At 36.8% G+C, this 20,500-nt stretch overlaps 1 protein-coding gene across 7 annotated transcripts in view; it reads right to left on the bottom strand.

Moving 5' to 3' along the window:
* The window catches only part of LOC141438025 (myocyte-specific enhancer factor 2-like), a 68,756-nt gene extending 52,576 nt beyond the window's left edge, over positions 1 to 16,180 (bottom strand). For 6 of the 7 annotated variants that reach the window (XM_074101655.1, XM_074101654.1, XM_074101660.1 and 3 more), the window contains exon 1: positions 15,970 to 16,180. The gene's annotated coding sequence lies outside the window, so the exon portion shown is untranslated. Of the gene's footprint in view, positions 1 to 15,916 lie in introns of all 7 variants that reach the window. The other variant, XM_074101656.1, reaches the window with a different exon arrangement.
* Positions 16,181 to 20,500: the final 4,320 nt, after the last annotated feature.

Genomic DNA, 20,500 nt, shown 5'->3' with positions numbered 1-20,500 from the left:
TTTGAGGTTTGGTAAAAGTTGGATTAAAGAATCGAGAGTTGTTTACGTGGTATCGTATATTTTTTTCTGTTCGTCCGAGGCTAAGCTGTTTGCGCAGACAATTCTGAATATGATTTCTTGTTGTGTGCATACTTACTTTTATTTATCATGGAAAGCTACGGCGTGTTAAAGAGGATCAACAGTTTAGCACACTCGTGGCTTCACCTCAAACAGTACAAGTGCAAGTATGATGCGTCTAGCTTTGATCTCTCCATAGAATCTTATATCACATTGAACAGGGAAAGAAATTTTATTTATATTTGATTACAACACTAAAGATGATCATCCATCAAAATCGACAACACAGGTAGCTAGACGTAAAATTAATCTGTCAATTAAACCTCTTCCACTTATCTTCCAACAATTTCACTCGTTGATAGGAAACCAGTTCATCACCATTAGTAGCCAGTCATCACTGAAATCTTTCCGGGAACTCACATGGCCCATCTTTCGGTTATAAATAGCTGTTCCACATTCCAAAATTCAATATAGTGCCAACAATTACCCGCAAGACAGTGCTAATTTGCTAAGACAGTCAAGAACGTTTTAATTAACAAAAATAAAGCCGCTGGTGTTTGTCGAGAGCTATCGTTTGGCGCCAGTGCATCAAATGAGCGTTACGTAACGTAATTGTAGCACCCCGTACCACTGTACGCCTAATGAATGTTAATCAGAATTAGTTATCGCTTAGGTCTTAGCTAATAGATTCCGACGCGCACTTCGTACTACGAAATTCGGTTGACAACGTCGCTAATCGCTCACAATATTGTGGTTTTTCATAGTAAGCAGCCTTCTGACCTTGTTCGGGCTCGGCCGGCCAAAACACATTTGATTATTCATTATTTTGCATTAATTCATACTAGACTGGTTGTTTTTGTTCCTTTGAGCACAATCTGGTTTTGAATTTTAATAGTATGTTATAAATTTGTTAGCAAATCGTCTGAATTGAGTAAGCCTGGAAAAATATGTAGGTACTATGTCGTGTGCCATTAACTTTGATTTTTTTAATTTAAAAGCGCAATTATGTGAATTTTAAATCTGTATCTACAAGTTTTATTTGAGTGGTATAAACCAGTCTTCTTCGGGCGAATCATTGCTCTGTGCGTATACTGCGTAGTTTCCTGTGCCTCAGATTGCGCGCTAGTGCAAGGAATTATCTCAAGGACCATTTTATTCAGTCTGCCGTGTTTCAAATGAAGTAATCAACTGCACTGAAGTGCATTCCGGTGCACTGCGGAGCATTGCGGTCCTTTTGAGTGTTGACCTGTATCTTTTGAAAGCGGATTTAAAAAGTCACTCGCCATTGAAAGCTGTGCTTAAAGGTGGCTTCAATATAAATAATGGTCAAGGATCTGGGAACAAAAGCAATGTATATGTTTATGTTATACGCAAATTTTATTCACTCTGAGATGTAATTGAATGAAAAACACATATTTCTAGTAGTATTGGCTAGTAATGAGGTCTTTAAAATTCTACTCAAGCAGCCTTAGAGAATTAAATGATTTCTATTCTATTCTATTCCTTAAGGCACGGTGATTCGTAAATTTTCCATGGCCGGGTCCTAAGGTCATGTAAAGCGGAAATTAAGTATCGCATTCGATCAATTAGCATTTTGATGATATTATATTTTGCTTGATATATCTAGTTAAGCTGTGCAGCCAAGGTTGAGGAAGTGACGAGACAATGAGACGGTTTCGCAAATCGCGCGCAGGAAGTCTCCGCCAATCAAATCATCAGCAGGTGAATAATTCAATTCGATAGATCGCGACGACCTTTATTGTTGAAATAACGGCGTGAAGCTTTAACATATCTCAATGGTTTAAAGTTAACTAATTATATGCAACTGACTATTATTACACGAAAGTCTTGAAGTAGCTATGCAAAGGCGGTTGTTAAAATTCATTCGAACTGTAACTTACACGTTTAGGTTTGTTATTTATTGATAACATATCCCGCTAAGTTTCATGTCTGTATGGCCTTTATGGTTCCAGCGACAAAGTTGAAGGGCTTTAGAACACTTGAATTTGTCAAGACATGGTCAAGGGCGAAAGGCGGCCTAGCGAGTCCGACGTGTAAAACCCTGCATTACTTATGATGAACTACGTGGTGTTTCTGAGTACGAGTTTTCATCCAATTTTAATGGCCACCGTCCGTCTATAGTCGTTCATTATTATTATAAATTCACAGTAATTGTATATGGACTGTGTGTTCTGGTCCTGGTAATTATGGTGCATGTTATAGCTTGTAATTGAACTCGAATGTTTCTGATTCTCATTTATGCCTGGGAAGCATTTTTATATAAAGCTTAAAATTAAACGTCAAAAAAACCGGCCAAGAGCGTGTCGGACACGCCCGAAGTAGGGTTCCGTAGCCATTACGAAAAAAATAACTAATATTTTTCTAAGGATTTCGTATTTTGTACGGAATATGTCAAGTTTAAGTATATTTTAAACCTTAGGCTGCTATTCACTCTTAAACTACTAATAATTATCAAGAAAACTTAACCGTTATAGTTTTCCTTGTAAGTTTGATATACTTGCTACCATCCTGAATGTTTTAAAATTTTCCACCCACCGGTTTAGATTTTAGAGGGGGGGGACGCTTGATTTTAATGAAAATTTGCACTTTAAAGTTGAATATTTCGCAAACATAGCACTGAATCGAAATATTGTCTTAGCAAACCCCTAATGGTTTTAAAAGACCTATCCAACGATACCCCACACTATAGGGCTGGATGAGAAAAAAAAATCGCCCCACTTACACTAAAAATATATTTTTTTTAATTTTTAATTGTACCATTTTGTCGGCATAGTTTACCTATATATCCGTACAAAATTACAGCTTTCTAGCATTGATAGTCCTTGAGCAAAGCCGCGGACGGACAGACAGACAGACAGACAGACATGGCGAAACTATAAGGGTTCCGTTTTTGCCATTTTGGCTCCGGAACCCTAAAAAGGATGTAATTTTTTCAGAACTTTTACTTTGAATTAAAGATAGATACTTAGGTGAAAACGTTACGATGTGAAATGAAACGTAGTTTCTATGCGTATCTGTTGTTGTATTAAATGTTATGTCATTGTTTTAGTCGACAACAGATGGCAAATATTATTTAAACACTTTTGATAAGACTGCCAAAATTGTGAATTTTGATCTACAAGAGTTATTCGAAGCACGTGATGTAAAGATACCATTATCAGCAGATAATGAGTACGGTAGGAAAGATAAAAATATTTTGCTACATGGAATAACTTTCATAATAATAATACTTATTTTTTCTTTAAGGTATAATGTCAAATTACTGGCGGTTAATTTAAACTAACGTCATTGGTTAGGCACACGAATCGTCTTTGGAATTTGTCATAGACACTAGAGTTCATTCAATTTTGCTTAACCAGGCGATAGTGGTATAATATATCCTAGGTAGAAAACTTGATTGAAATGAAACAAAACAACAATTGAATTCATTAATAAACTTACTAAGTTCTCCCTTACTGTTTAATGGTATAATTATTTACTTACAAATATTCCTAGTGGTATTGAAAGTAGTATTGATTAAAAGCATGTCGAATTGTAACCCACGTCAGATGGTATATGAATACAAGTGTCTTTTTATTGTCTCAAAAGCCTGTTAGTTGAGTGACACTGGTATAATAACTGTCGGACAAGGTTAACACTAAATTATAGAGTTTGGTTTTGGTATTTTTGTACTGTACCTACTCTGTTAAAAATTTATTAATGAAGAACTTGAAGAATACGGTATTTGACAACTCCTGATTTTGCCATATCTTAATATTATTATGAAAATATAGATATACAGATAGTGTTTAGCGAAGAGAAAATTTAAATCGGTTGAAAATTGGATTTATAGTGAATTTTTTGAAAAATCTATATACCTGTCTCTTTCTCAAACGCTTTTATTTATGCAGCAAGTATGGCGGTACTGGCGTGTGACGTCACATGCCAGTTTGTCTTTCTCTGTCTAATCTTGAATTTCAAACCTTCATAACTTTGTTATTTGTAAAGGTAGCTTAAAAATTGTTTTTCTATTCGATAAAAGGCATTGTGTAGTTTCAATTTATAAAACATATATACAAAATAGTCAAATACCGTATTAGGCTCGGTGGTGCAAGCTCAGCAATAGCAATGCACTGGGTAGCGTTTGAAAAACCATGAAACTTTTACTGCAAAGGAAATCTTGAAATTATGGGAAACGTCAGAAAGGGTAAGTTAGTAAAAGGAATGAAGCTTCTTGAAATACAGAGCATGTTCTGTTACTTACACATTACTGTGCAGGCTAGTGAAACTAGAGTTACCAGATAAAGAAATATCAGAGAAACAATCTGATTTCTTTCGAAAAATCCTAGGAACTTGAGAAAAAAAATCGTTTTATTTTTAAAGACATATCATATTAAGCAATTTAAAAAAGTCAAAATATTAATAATTTTATGTCCCGAGGATTCTCAGCAGTCAAGCTTACATCAATTCCATGCATTAATTTTTAAATTAGTCTCCAAACGTACAGTGAAAATTTGTTGCCGTTTTGAACTTTTAAGTAAATTTCATTTTTAGTACAAGCTTTTTTTGCTGACTACTTTTTGTCGAATTTACTTGCATTGCCACCCAAACTGTTATACATTTGCATAAATTCAAGTCGATGCCCTTAACTGTTGAAGAGTTCCGTCCTGCGGTGATGATCCTGGCCGGACCACCATGCACCAGGATGTCACTACCAGATTATTGTATTGTCACACAATTTACATAAGTATATAGTATGCCAAATTACAAATCAATCCGACTACTGAAAGTTGATCGAATTTAATTTGCTAGATTTAATTTGATCTTATTTAATTTGTGCGCTTGTACAGACTTTACTGCACCCTATCTTCGATTATGCTGACATTTGTTATCCCGATCTTTTAGAAGAGCATTTGAATAAACTTGAGCGAATTCAAAATCTGTGCATTCAGTTCATATTTGGCCTACGTAAATATGATCATGTTTCTTATTTTCGATCACAGCTCAAGTGGCTCCCTATCCGCTTTCGCCGAAACTCTCACATACTCCATCTTCTCTACGTCATTTTCTTTAACCCTGCAACTCCTTGCTACCTCAAAAAGCGATTTAGCTATGTTGCTTCTGTTCGTTGGTCTCAAAACTTTCTCCTTACTGTCCCTCTTTCAAACTAAATTATACGTTGATTCTTAAACTGTGCAGGCCACTCGGTTGTAAAACTCCCTGCCGATAGACATAAGGCGCGCTAAGTCCTTGCCTATCTTCAAGTTTATGCTTAGGGAGCACTATCTGTCGTCTTGCGTGTGAATGTTATAACTGTTAATTTGTTTATGAGTATGTTGTTAATGTTGTTATCTATCTACCTATCTATTAGGATTTGTTGTGTATGTGTACTGTATAAATGGTTATGTATTCTTGATGTTGCTGTAATGTAATGTAAATTCACCACCTGCTAAAATTTATTCCTTACTTCTCCATCCATTCCATTGTAAAGGTTGCCTGGAAGAGATTGCTCTGAAGTGATAAGGCCGCCTATTGCTTACCTCAGAAAGTCTCTGTTTATATACCTGTTTTTCTGTACTGCTACATATCAATGTGTTGGTGTGAAATAAAGAGTTATTGTATTGTATTGTAGTATTGTAGATTTGACTACAAACAGACAGACAACGGGACAGGTGAAACTAAATAAAAACTTGTAAAAAGAAGATCATTTTATTGAAAATTCTGTGATTTCCTGAGATTAATAAAATCCGGCTGTAATCCTAAGAAGAGAGAGAATAAATACTGAGAGATGGTAAGCCTATGTGAGACTGACAGAACGATCTCATTAGTCTTTTCACGGCTTCGCCAAATGTAAGAGTCGGCTCGGCACGCACTTTAGACATTGAAAGTAAATTAAGTCAATTTATAAGCAAATTATCGTTTGTGGCACTTTCATTACCATTTTCTAGGGATAAAAGATATCACAGGTATGGACCATTCACGAGAAGGGATATATTTATAAGTCTCGTCGTAGAAAGATTAAAATGGGAGAGAAGAATAAATGACGCTCGAGAGATTCTGAAAAATGGAGAGTACTTGTAAATGCTCGCTACGAGTGTTAGGTACTTTAAGTGACAATTAAGTTATGAAGAAGCATTGAAAAGATCTCACTCTTGGACAAATTTTATTCTTTTTTGTTCTTTGCACTAAATTTTAGCACATTTTTACTAAACTTACAATAATATCTGCTTCATAATTTGGTAATTTTTAAGTTCACCCACCATGTTTATCGTAAATTTGAACATCGCTAATCAATATGCTATCCTATCTTGCTTAATTTATTATCAGTTTAGGGGCAGATATTTGTATGAATAATACGAATGTTTGTTCTCGGGTCTTGGATGTTTAATATGTATTTAAGTATGCAGTTATCTATATAAGTAGGTATGTTTACTCGTTCCCTAGTGCCCATGATACAAGCTTTACTTGGTTTGGGACTAGGTCAATTGGTGTCAAGTGTCCCATGATAATAATAATAATAACTATCTCACATCGTGCAATAATCACACATGTGTAATACAGCGATGATTGCAGTAACTTATCACATTAGGAAATTTCGAATAATGGCACAGTACGCAATGGGTTATTTTCTTCTAAGTAGTAATCACCCCCTTCGTGAGAGAAATGGCAATGGATACAGGTTTTATACTTCTTCGACGACTATATAAGTGACGTGCATATTTAATACGACAGTAATCTTTCTTAGTAGATTTTGTAATAACAGTTTTTAATCAATGAATGATTCACAGTTGATAAGAAAAATAAGTATCTATTCGAATCACTCAGAAATATGTTACTTCGGCCTTATTGCATCGGAATAAGAGTCTGTGTTACTTATTTTTGAAACTTTGAATAATTTCATATTTTTACATTTGACTGTACATTAGTATTTGTTACATTAGTGTGTGTATGCACACCGTGATTACTTTTAGCGCACTCCCGATCCCGATATTTGACCCGATACTGTGCAAGTGCGAATATTCAAGATGTTTGGACATATTATTCGCAACGAAAGATCATTGAAGCGATTGATGGTACAGGGAAAAGTAGAGGGGCCAATTTATCGTGGGTGAACTCCCCACGCCCACAAGATGGACAAACTTCATTAAGTCTTTATTTTTTGTTTTTAATGTCTTTTTGTGTTTTTTATTGTAAGTATAATTTGAGTTTTACAGCGCATTGGTTTTACTGTAATGCTGTAATTTTTTATTGGCAAATAAATAAATAAATAAGTCTTCTAAAGTGTTTACTTACTGATGTGCGCACAGAAAGATATGGCGAAGTCTCGCAAAAGACGCAACTAATCTACAAGATGACCATAACTCCAAGAGCGTACGATTAAGAAGAAGATATTTGGAAGAAACTGCACGCATCATGATACAGTCAGATTGAAGAATTTGCAGACACTAGTCTACATCCAACAACAAATATGTAGGCATATCGGCCTTTACAAGTCATCTCAAGAATTACAATAATTTTAAAAGAATCGGCAAAGAAATCATTACATACTTTGATCGTTGAAATGTAGCAAAACTTCCATGTTTTATAAAATTTGTTACTTTATTCACAGTCCCTGGAGCACGAAACTGTTTCACTAAACTTGAGAATTTATTACGCGAAACATTGTATACAAATCCAGGGAATTATAAATTAAGTGCTAGAATATTTATATTCTAACTGTTGTTATATATGTTCAAAATCAATTTCATGTTTATTATTCGATGAGAAAAAATTGTCTATCAACGCAAGTTGCAACCATCTTGGCAACAAAAGAATCTTGGTGGATTTTTAGGGTGAGGAAGCTTTTTAGAGCGTGGGCATTATCAGAAGCGTTTTTTCTGTTTGTGTGTCTACATTGACTTTGAATCAAGTGAGTCCGTGTTGAGCCGCCATTAGCAGCGCCAGCACGGAAACGAGCCGTAATCGACAGAGCGCTACCCCGAGCCGGGCCGGGGTTGACTAACTCAACATGAATCACTTGACATTGAAAACGCACGTTGAACAAAACTGAAACACCCAAATCCGAGGGTGATTCTAGGGCGCTCCCATCGATCTCCGTTAAAATGGGTCGCCCCCCTCTCCGGCGACCTTGAGCGACGGAGACGCACGACAATTTCCGAAAACCGCCGAAGCGTTTTCATTCATCCATCCCCACCGCCCACGGACGCGGACGTGGGCTGATTTCAAATTTCCAGCAAACATCTCGAGGCGAGTTTTCTGAACTTCAGATAAACCAAACTACGTAGGTAGATTATTGTTCGACTCGAATCCAGTTTCCGTTTCTTAATTATACACTTTTGCTCTGAATAACAAAATTTAACTGGGAACTTTACCTTTTGTTTTAGCTTCTTTGATGTTATTTGATTGAGTTCAAAATGATTTAAGAGAAATTAAACTATCTCATTTATACTTAACAATAACAACATGACATCCGTGTGCAATAAACAAAGTGATCATATACCTATCTGCGGGTGGCAAGGCAGCCTGTAGACAATGCGGGGTCGTCTTATCAATCTGCAATAATATTTGCTTATGACCTTAGGAAATTTCTACAGTATACTACTAACTAATATTACAGTTGCGAAAGTGTATTAGTATGTATGTATGTTTGTTACTCTTTTACTCTAAAAGGACTGGAGTGATTCGGATAAAACTTGGTATGTTGATAGTTTAATGTCGGGAATAACACTTAGGTTACTTTTTACCCCGATATTCTCACCGGATTGAAACGAATTCCGCAATCAAATGTTTGTCGCGGGTGTTTTATATGTAACGTTGAGTACATTCCATGTTCTAATTTTAAAACTGAGAATTTAATAAAATCCCGGAATTCCGGATAACGTGTGAAGCTGCGAGTAAAGTCTTTGTAGTTAAATAGTAAGTCAAACATAAAACGGCGAAATGAGTAGGTACTATTTGAATCATATCCTAGCTTCAACGATAAAAAAAAAAAGGAATCTGGATTTTGAATAAGGAAAAGGTAATTCCATTCTTTTTTCAAATGTCAACCTTCAAAGACTACTAGATGACGTAAGGCGATAGTGAAACAGTCAATATTTGATATAGAGCCATTAGCCGCGGCGTGCGATAACGCGACGAGCGCCAAGTTCACTAATGAATAGGGGACACACAACACAAGACTGTGCCAGTTTCGTCTTACTATTCACTACCATACAATGCCCGAATCGTACGCGCAACTACAGCCGTTCCACTTACACGGCAAACGCATGAAAAGGACAGCATTATTCAATCGAGTCAATTTAAACGTTGTCGAAATGTGAATAGTGCGAGAATAGTGCGGCCGGTCTGGCAGGTTCAGCGTGGTCACGATTGGTGACAGGTATACAACTCCTTGGCAATGGAAATGGAATGCAAATCTATTGATCATTTTGTTATTCAACAAGAGCTAGTAAATAGTCGGAATCGATGATTGCGTACAATTTCTAGAGAGTTCCTAAGGGCGCTGGCTGGTCGGGAATCTGTTGATCTGAGGCTTCAGTCGTCGAGTCTTAACTAGTTTGGCAAGCTTCCAACTGCGATGACAGACTGATGAATACAAGTGAACGTTTAAGCCACGGAAACTGATGAGTCGCGCTATCCGGGTCAACCTTACAATTTCAGTAATGACATGTAACGGTAGAATGCAACATGGTTGTAAATGATGTTGTACAAACAGTTGCACTTTCGCTAAGACGTCGCCACAGTGACGGAGGGTGAGGGAAGTCACGAGGGAGGGGCGAAGGGTTATCAGCGCTGATAACAGCTCATCCATCACTCGCATCTATCACAATGCTCGGGCCGTCGGCAGACGGAAGATTTTGAATGTGTAATGCGCATTGCTAGCGTCTTGTATAATTATATGTATAGAACATCAGGATAATTGAACATTTTGAGCAATTATAAGCTGGATCAGACCAGTTTTTGTCGTTTAATCAAATTAAATTGAAGTAACTGGCGGGATTCGCAAAACCTAACTAGAATCTAATTGGAATTTAAAAAGTTTTTTGGGCTTATCGGAAATTAAAGGAAAAATATCAAGATGTATGAGTTCGTCAAACTCGCGAAATAAATTAAAATTCAAGCCCTACTCCAACGAATAAAAAATGACGTCACGTGAATTGAGCTGTGTTAAGAGAATGATTCTCCTTGCAATTAAATTCGATTTTTAGAATAGATTCATTGATAGATACTATCGATGTTGACACTCTTTTCCTTGACTTGAGAATGTTTAGATTTCATTATACCACGCTGCCTTGTCTTAATGCTACTTAATCCCTTGTTTGCTTTCAATTACGAACACGTTATTAAAAAGCAACATGCTACTTCTTAGTAATCCGTTTGAAAATATGGAACACTTAGGATTTTATTGTCCATCTGTCGGTTTTGTTGTCCTTCTGTCCATTTCCTTTTCTCCGGAACACGCGCACGAGCTGAAATCGATACCTAATACTTAAGTCTGCCCCCCCTTGGAGTAGTGAAAAAACTAAACTTGTAAGTCTACGCAATCAAAAATAGAGTAATTAAAAAAGGTACTTTAAAGCCTATAGGGTGCTGCCCGTTGTGCTATGAACTTGAAAAAATGTATAAAGGTTATAAATTAAAATCTGAAAAATTATATCTGTCTATGTCAGTAAACAATCTTTTACTGTGTGTATTTTGCTTACTATATATTCATAGATAACTACAAATTTGTACGCAATCCTCGGTGAGTGACCATACACGCGCTTGGTCGATTTTTTACTGATTAAAGCATCCTAGTCGACAGTTTTTGTCAAATGTCAAGTTGAACGTCAACAATAACGTGTAAATGTACAAGTTGTAAATTTTCATTAACTATAACATAAAGGCGAAAATTTAGTAGAAACAATAAAGGCTTAAGATAGAAGTAACTCTAGACAAGTCAATTTAATTCCGAGATTTGAGATCTCGCGATATTAAGCATTCCCTTCGTAAAGTCAAGAGGGATTTTCGCAGTTTTATCATCGCTGTCGGTTTCTGGTTTCTAATTGAAATACGAGAAATTGTTAGTGGACTCTTCGAGGTCGAAGCGTTTTGCATTTTAAGAAAATTGCGGATCATTCAGACCAAAACTGGTTATTATTTGTTTTTGTTTAAATGATTGATGACTCATATTATCTCTGGGTCAAGTCCGAGAAAGAAAATATTTGTGTTTAAGGACATAAGAAAAACTACATCAAAATCACGTCTACTGATGTACTTACATAGTTCGATTAAACACAGCGACATTGTCAGCGATATTACGCAACTACTCGTGACTCTTATTATGTTGTCTCGAAAGATAAAGGTATCAACTCTCATCTGCACACGGCAAAAACTTGAGACCTTTTAACTACTATCAATAAAGTTGTTAGTTGAATGGCGGTAGAGACTAAACGCTTCCTTCTCTGAAGTGAATACTAACGTGCTTTTTCCTGCACTTTTCGTGTCTAGGCTTGAATTAACACTTGAAACTGTCTTGAACGTATGAAATCTTACTGATCTTTATTGTTTTTTTAACACAAGCAAAAATGTTGACACAAACACGTGCTTGATTTGCAGTGTGAACATTGTAAGTATATATTTTTAATGTTTGCAGATAGTTCAAGATGTTTTTCAACCACAACAATGCAAGTACTTATATAATTTATTTTTTGAAAAGACGTATCTACATGTGATCTTCAAGAAACTTCATTGAAAGTCAAACACAACATGACATCAATATAGGCAGGATACTCTAAGTCTCTAATGCAAAACAGGTACAAAATACTTTGAAATCGAAATCATCAAGCTATCAATTGCTGACATTCAGTGTTAATTTAAAGAATTTAAAGAATAACGACAATATAGTGTTTGGTGTTTGGTAGTAAAGCGGACGATATTAACGAAGGCAAAAATAATATAAAATATGGTGAACACGCACATCCACAAGAACGTGAAGAGCCCACTAAGTAAACCGCTACACACACGGAACGGACAAAAAATCTTAAGCGCGAGTCAGATCTTGAGGTAGGATTCCGCGAAAAATTATTACTTGATTTTCTTTAACGCTAGTCGGAAGCAATTTAATATCAGCGTTCTTAACAAGTTCAAATAGCTCAGTCAACATCTGATCAATTGCGACAAGAATCACATCACATGATATGCAAACCATCATTTAGTCATTCCACGAGTCCACGACTAATACTCAAGGTCCATTTAGTGTAACTGTATCTTTTTTGTAAACCCTTTACATCAATAACTGTTGTTTTGCCATCCTGCAAAGTTTAAACCTATTCGTAATTATACTTAGTTTGTGAGTCCAACATAGAGAAGTAATGCTTTTAATTTACGGATCTCTAAAGCGTTTTTACACACACTTCGCAAATGTTGCTCACACGCATCGTCGTCGAGCAAAAACGGCCGGGCGACTCTTGATCTTGCGTCTGAACACTCGAGCAGGTTCGTTACTACTTACATGTTTCTGTTTATTTTTCATTCTTTACTTGCAATTTTTCAGTTTCAACTCCGACTAATTTTTTAGATAATGTGTAGGTTTTAGAATATCCATTGCTTTCATTATGTACTACAATCTTAAATATTTATTTGACCTATCTTCATTGTAAGATGTATTTATCCAAGTGTTGATCATCAGAAGCTCATTATCTATTAGATCACGTACTAATTAATGTATCTACATTTTTTTTGTTAGCATTCGAACATAGCATGTACTAACGTACCTACATTGTTAACGTACCCACGTAGGACTTCTTTCGTCTTATACTAAATAAATTAATTATTTAATTCGGTAGAAGTGTGTAAAAATATCGCTGTTGCTTTATTTTCCCATATTTTATATTCCTTTAAAATAAAGTTTTTTCTTTCTTACCCGAAAAATCAGAAATCGTTTTGAACATCGTATTCATTGTATTCTTTTCTAACGATATGAAGCAGTTCCTCAAGACATTTGCCATGATAATTTCGAATGATGGTGGGCTGGTGCTGGTACCGCACTATTCGCCCAGAACCTGTACTATTAAAGCTTTATTATCCCTAACCCGCCATCTCAGCAATGGTAACTCGTTTTTAATTACATTTTAAGTACATACCTACTTATATCAGTAAGCTGACATCGCTCAGCTATCTTTTAAAATGCGATATTAATATGGCATGCATAATGTGACTGAGTAAAATATTTAATGGTTACTTAGTTCTAAGGATGAATTAAAAAGAATGTTTCATTTCATCTACATTTGGAACGTACGGCCAAAATTTATGCACACGAGCACGAACTCTGGATGATAAGTATAATCTATTGCAACAATTCTTTCAATCCTTCATAACTTTTAATTTTAATATTATGATGACTATCATTTAACATAGTTTAATGTATGTATATGTATGGATGGATGAATGTATGTATATCGTTTTTAAGATTGTTTTTTGGAGTCTTTTTGCATTTTTTATTTCAACTCCAAATTTGTTACGGTCATCCCGTGAAATCCAACGAAAAGATTAGCTTAAGTGGCTTAGAAAGGAAAAAGCAGGCTGAAATGTGTGGTGCATGGGAGAAATATGTGTCTAGACTTCTGTCCAGTGGTGGTGTAGGGGTTATAGCACGCAGCACGGCATGCTGAGGTCCTGGGTTTGATTCCCAGCGCAGGTCTATTTTTCTGGTTTTTTTTCTGTGTATGCATGTTTCAGTTTGTATTTTCGTTGTATCCTTTTTGCTTAATCTTAATTCTATAGATATCTAAATACAATAGTTTATTTGCACTATTTATTTTTTAGATTGAAATTCTGCATGTTAAGGTAAAATTATGTCAGCATTACATGAATTCATGGCTTTACAGCATCAGCTGTTAATGTACTTGCTGCATTATAACAATTGAGTTCCTTACAAGGGTCGTGCGTTCTATTGAGACCAGACCATACATCACTGGTCAAAACCGGTATCCATAATAAAAATTTGATTGAAGTTCATATTCCTCTACATCCAGTGCGGCAGACACCTTATAATGTATGTAACTTTCATGCGCAATCTATAAAACTAAACGATGAAATTTATGCTGTTTTTGTATTCATAATATCGTAAATATGCATCATGTTTCCATAAAAGCTGCTGTCGTCAAATGCAGTCGCGAATGGACTCGAAGAGCTGTAGGGCAGGTCATGGCTGAATGTAAACAGTAACGGATGTGCAAAAGATAATAATTATCGTCGTTTTTTATTGCTTTCAAAGGGCTCGTAAAATGATCATTAGTTTTAAACCACATTCTGATGCAAGTGGCAAATGCTCATTTGGATTCTATTCTATAGTGACTTTGGAATCGTTTATAGTAAAACTCGATGAATTAATTGCTTAATTTCGATGCGATTTGGTGATGGCAATGGTTAATATGTAGCAAGCAAATAGTCGGAGTGCGAAGTAGTCTTGTCTGGCGTCGAGTCGAGTACGAGGCGAACAGCGGATCGCGGCGGTGTCGTGTTACGCGGTGGCTGTTGACACCACTGCCTGATTAATATTTATGATACGGCTGAGCATCTCGCATGGCCGGTTCGCTCGACGCGAATTTACTCCGTCTCCCTCCCACTTCGCCGCGTATCACACGCCAGACAGAGCACACATGTAACACATATGGCGACTCTTTCAACATTGACGGCGCGAAATGCGAATGTAAATCCCGAATCTACTCGATTTTCAAAGCTGTTCTACGTCAGATTAATCTTCAATTTGAATGATTCATTTAAAAACTTTGTCTTATCTGAATTGCACGCTTGGAATGGAATATTCTGCGGTGGAATATTGTTTTGCTGAGGTCGGCTACCGGTTTTGCGACGTTTATTTCACACTTAAGGATTTTTAATCGGATGTAGACGTTATTGTAAGAAACGCGAGTATGTGGGCCAAAGCGTGGGACAACGCATCGCGCCTAACCGTATCGAGTGGATCGAGGTATCTCAACCGGACGGACTCGACAGACTTATAAAAACTGCACTAGCTATAGTGGAAAGTGGTTCTGTAGGGCGGATTATATCTATTTAGTTCGTTGAAGGGGGCGATTTATGACCAGTTGCACTCCAGAGACGTTAATTATGAAGTCGCAATAGTTGTATCTTTGCTCCCTTAATAACAGTGCCGTGACGCCGTCGCATAATGGGATTAATCGTTTGTAATTTCCTCAATATGTTGCTGGTGTTTGCCAGGAATGATGACGCCTGTTTTCATTTGAATTACTCATTGAACCGTTTCATTTGTTAGGTATTTAAACAGTCTCACTTGTTCTTAATTGAGATGTACTCAAACAAGGATGAACATTTGTTTGGCAGTGAATTTAAAGTCAAGTCATAGGGTTCATTACCAGGCTCGTTCATGAATTTAACTACTTATTCATTCAGACGTGCCAGTATCCGTTGCAAGTCGGTAGGTACTTTTGCGGCGATCGCTTCTTTATCGGCTTCTTCGTGTCTTGCATTACCAGTGTTGTCTTTGTGATGCCTGTGGCAGCATTATCCTCGTCTGATCATTTTCCGTGCGCGCGCGCCTCAGGTCGGCGCTTGCGAGACTTCGCAGCAAGGTCACGTTATCGTGCTATCGCCAGCCCTGAACCAATCCAAGGTCGCTCGTCGAATCCATACACTAAACAATTAACCGGCTCGTCGTTATTCATATAATTCAATGGGACATCAGCGCCGTATGTCTTACAGGAACTCGTCAATCTCGGCCGCGGCGCGCGGTCTTGGCAATTTGCGACTGCGAGCGGGGCACGTACCGGACGCCTACTCTCGCTTTTAAGCAGCAATACAGTAATATCGTCTCAAATTAAATTAGCGGTGTGTTTACATTTTATAAATAGAGCGCGTTCACGTGGCCGCGTGTCGGCGGCGGGCACTCACCGTGCGCTGTTAACATCCTCCGCGGCAGCGGGTCCTGCGGCACACAGTGAGACACTAGCGCGGGAACAGAAGCACTCACAAACGGCGCACTAAGTCCGGTGGCACACGCGATGACTGCACGCCGCGACACCCAATACTAGAATGCGAGGCGACGGTCGGCGGCGGGGCGAGGGGGGCTGCCGAGAGCGACACGACCGAGGCGCGAGGAGGACTGCGGCCGGGCGCGAGTGCCCACCGCGCAATTGGTCGGATGGGGGCTGACGTCACGCGGATTGACCAATGGCAGCGCAACTGGAGGTTCGCGCCGCCGACGCTAGAGGCGCCGCTGTCGAGGAAGTCGCCCGCCCTAGAGAGCTTCCTTTCCTTCAGGGCGTATGCTTCCTCGGGCGGCGCATGAAATCACGACTGAATAATGAACTGTCGTTAGCGAACGTTATTTGATTAGCGTTTTTGTATCATTATCTTTGTCGCTTGTAAAAGAAGCTTTCACGTTTCAATGGCTACTAAATGCGCTAATATTTAATGAAATAAAGCGACAAATTGGAATAATATTGATGTGATTGAACCTTTTGAATCAGAAAATTTCAATTTTTCTTCAAGCAGAGTAAAAATATAACGAAAATAAAAATTATTCAGATGCTGCGAGTAAGTAAATTCTTTATCATAAACTGGATAAAGACCGGAAGCTAAGTTTCAATAAACAAGGCAACGTTTTATAGCTGTCTTTTGGTATGATATTTAATTACACTTTGTTGAAGAGTTTCCTTTTATTTAAGTAAGTAGCTAGTTAAAAGCCTGCCTATAGAGCAAAAACAGCTTGTCGGGTTTTGATCTGAGCGTACGGAAAATATTGAGATAAGTATTTACTTACCATGTTACTTAATTAATTTATTTATGACTAATTTCAAATTACCCCCTTTACCAGTTTCTGAGAAAATTTTATAGACAAACTCACAGATACAGACGGTAATTTTTTTTAATTTTAAGATAACCTTATAGCTTTAAACGTGAAATTCTTATTTCGGAAATCTCAGAAACGGCTCTAGCGATTGCAATGAAATTTGCTATGTGGGAGTTTTCGGGGGTAAACAATCGATCTAGCCTAGGCTAGATCTTTATCTGTGAAAACGCGTGTTTTTGCATTTTAGACGGAGCGAAGCTTGGTCGCCCGGGTACTGGAACCCTAAAGGGAACAATATGCCTGTAGAAATATTTGATATAACAAGCTTTTAGCCGTGACTTCGCTCGCTATGCGTTAGTCATAAGAAATTCCGAGATTTTAATAAATTTCCAAAAAAACGTTAAAATTACGTCATGGTCTTCATTTACGTTGCACAAAAATTACCCGTACTCTAAACTTAGCTATTTGAATTTCTTGATTTTTAACTCCCAATGCAAAAAAGGGGTGTTAAAAGTTTGACCGCTAGTAAATCTTAAACGGGTGAACCGATTTGAATTTGGTTTTTTTTAAAGCAAATTTTCTAGCTATGGTTCTTAGACATGTTTTATCAAAATCGGTTCAGCTGTTTTGAGATATTGAACTTTAAAGTCACAATGTCGGGGGTTTTCCAACTATTTGTTGATTAGGTTATTTGACTGCTTTGTTAATAAACTTAAGTATTATGGTGTATGTCTTCTTATGTATCCATCTATATTTATATACTTTTGTATTTTTATTTTAGAATTCTTGCCAAATAAAGTATTTCTTCCTTACTTTACTTAAGAAAGTCCTTAACTTGAAAATAAAACAGCATTATAAATAACTAGCTTTATTTACGTTTCTTCTAATGTGAACAACATCTGTTGAAAAATATTTCTCTACACTTAGATAGCTATAAAGATTCTAAAATTTAATGTGTGTAGTGTTAGACGAATCCCGATCCTGTTCCCTGAACTCAGCTATGAATCCATATACCTTGTTTCAGACAAATCTCATAATTAAAATACCACAAACAGGACTTATCACGCTAAACACACGAGTAATATGTATTTACCTCGACGTTTCGACCACATTACAGTGGCCGTGGTCACGAGTAGACTGAAGTGTGGAGTATCAAGTTTGCCTAGCAGGGCGAGTCCTTCAAACTACCCGCACTTGATCACAAATAGTACCGGCACTCGTATCTTGAACTACCCGCACTTGGTTATTTTTATTTGTCACCCCATCACTCTACACCATCATCAGCCTACTCGTGACCACGGCCACTGTAATGTGGTCGAAACGTCGAGGTAAATATTACTCGTGCGTTTAGCGTGACAAGTGCCGTTTGTGGTATTTTAATTATGAGTGAAAATCACGAAAGTTTTAATCATACAAATATCATTCACATGATACGAGTATTACACATTTCCAGCAAACTTTTTATTATTAGTGGAATTCGTTTGACAAAAAATCACAGAGAAATACCAATAGGTATAGTGTAAATGTCATGTCATATTTGTTTTTAAGGCCTCTGCCCATTACAACGTATAATACCATGACTCATGACCGTCATTGCAACGTGTCAGACAAAAATATATTCTTTGTACAGAAAAAAACGTTTTCTCAAACATGCTATGTAATGTTTATGTTTGTTCCATAAAACAGGCTTCAAAATATACTGTTGCAGGCCTAGGCCTGCAAGACAACAGTCTTTTGTTTCAATGCAAAACGTCAAATATCCACGATAAAGGCCCGACAAAATACACGACTTGAAATTAATAATCTGAATTTCTATGGTTAATTTATTAGTTACTGAATAAATTCACAGGACTATGAATATTCTATATGTAAATATATAAATATTACCGACGCGTTTTACGTCAAATTACAATTTTATTTACATAATAAAGTATTAATGTAGCTGATTGAATGGGCTGCAGTTCGTGTATAATGGCCCTAAAACCCGAACAGCAAACACAATAAAAAAAAAGTTTTGGCGGGAAAATTGACAAGTGTCATTGTCTTTTTTTTTTCGATTGACTGGACTTGGGCTTTAGCCATTTTGCAAATAAGTTCCATTGTCATTTCAAAAGTTTCGTTTAGAAACGTGATTTTTTACTTTTGCAGTCCGTTATATGTACATGTTTTCTATAGAAATTTGATTTTATTGGGATTATTTTAACGTTTTAAATCATGTTAGAATGAAATAAACACTTATATAAGTAGATGGCAGTTATAATTTGATTCTGGTACAATTTTCGTTGTCTTACGAATAAATCATTGATTTCTAGGAGTTTTTATTTATTTTAGTGAATGTTTGAGAAAAGCACTATACAAGCCTCGGCGTGAAAGAACATGCCAGCCTCGTATACCTATTCTCGTATAGTAGTAGTCTATACATACTCGGCCTGCAAGCCTCTCTTTCCCGGCCTCTGCAGTAATGTACTATTCCTAACGATCCTTCGCCGTCGCGTGTCATCTATCCGTTTGACATTACGTTCCTGGCACGTTCCTATAACGGTCGTGGCATGATACCGTGAAATGGGTAGAGACCTTTAGAAGAAAAAAATAATTATAAAAAATAAGTACAACCGAATTGATAACCTCCTCCTTTTCGAAGTCGGTTATAAAACAACGGTGTCTGCCATCCATCACCAAACCACTGCAGCGAATGCTGCATTCTGATCGGCTAATTAAACTGTATCGAAAACTAGTGCTAAGTAAAATACATTGTAAGGGATAAATCATTAAATTGGTGAAGAATTGGACAGCTCGTGTTATTTTTGTTTATTTATTTATTTATTCAACAAATAGTCACATAGTTAAACATAGTATTATTATACATAATAGAAATAGTAGCGATAGAGCTATATTTCCAAAAAAATAATTGAAATAATATTATTATGATATTACGGCATCCTACGGACATTCAAGATACTTAAAAAACATAAACCATAAACATATGGTATGTGCTAGTGCTGCACTCTGACGGGATAAAATTGCAGTAATATTCCCTATTGTTAACATTTCCATACAAAAAGTGATAAAAAAATATATAATAATCGTAGCGTTTGTAGCTTTTGTAGTTTACGGCTAGGACTGGGCTATTACAATGACAAAGTATACCATCATCAATCTGCCACTTAATTTTTCTATGCAAAAAGCAAATTAATTTCAAATATTCATACCACCGCGTTTAAGAGCTCTGTCATTAGAGTTAGCTGTAAACAAAACCCTTAGTGGTGCCCCGGGGAACGACAGCTGTCTCCAAGCCTCGTTCGACCATTAAACACCCACTCATTGCCATAACCACCATCAAAAACGCCAAGTAAACACAACCTTATAAGACACCCACAAAGTCTCATTTCTACGACAAGGTTTTTCATTATTTCCAAGACAGCGAAAACTACGCTTCAAGAATTAAGATTTTATACCACCGTGATAGAGTTTCATTTGTAGTGGTTGTACTATATTAGTAGACAGGAAATTGTATCGCACCAAGTTAGTATAAGACGCGATTAGAAAAAGGAATTTATTGTGATGGCGCGAAAAGCTGGGGTTTACGATGCTTCCGTTTAATAGATGGCAGATGAAATAATATTAAACATT

The sequence above is a fragment of the Choristoneura fumiferana genome, chromosome 18 (assembly GCF_025370935.1).
Source record: "Choristoneura fumiferana chromosome 18, NRCan_CFum_1, whole genome shotgun sequence".
Taxonomy (NCBI): domain Eukaryota; kingdom Metazoa; phylum Arthropoda; class Insecta; order Lepidoptera; family Tortricidae; genus Choristoneura; species Choristoneura fumiferana.
This window is presented reverse-complemented; position numbering and strand designations above follow the sequence as displayed.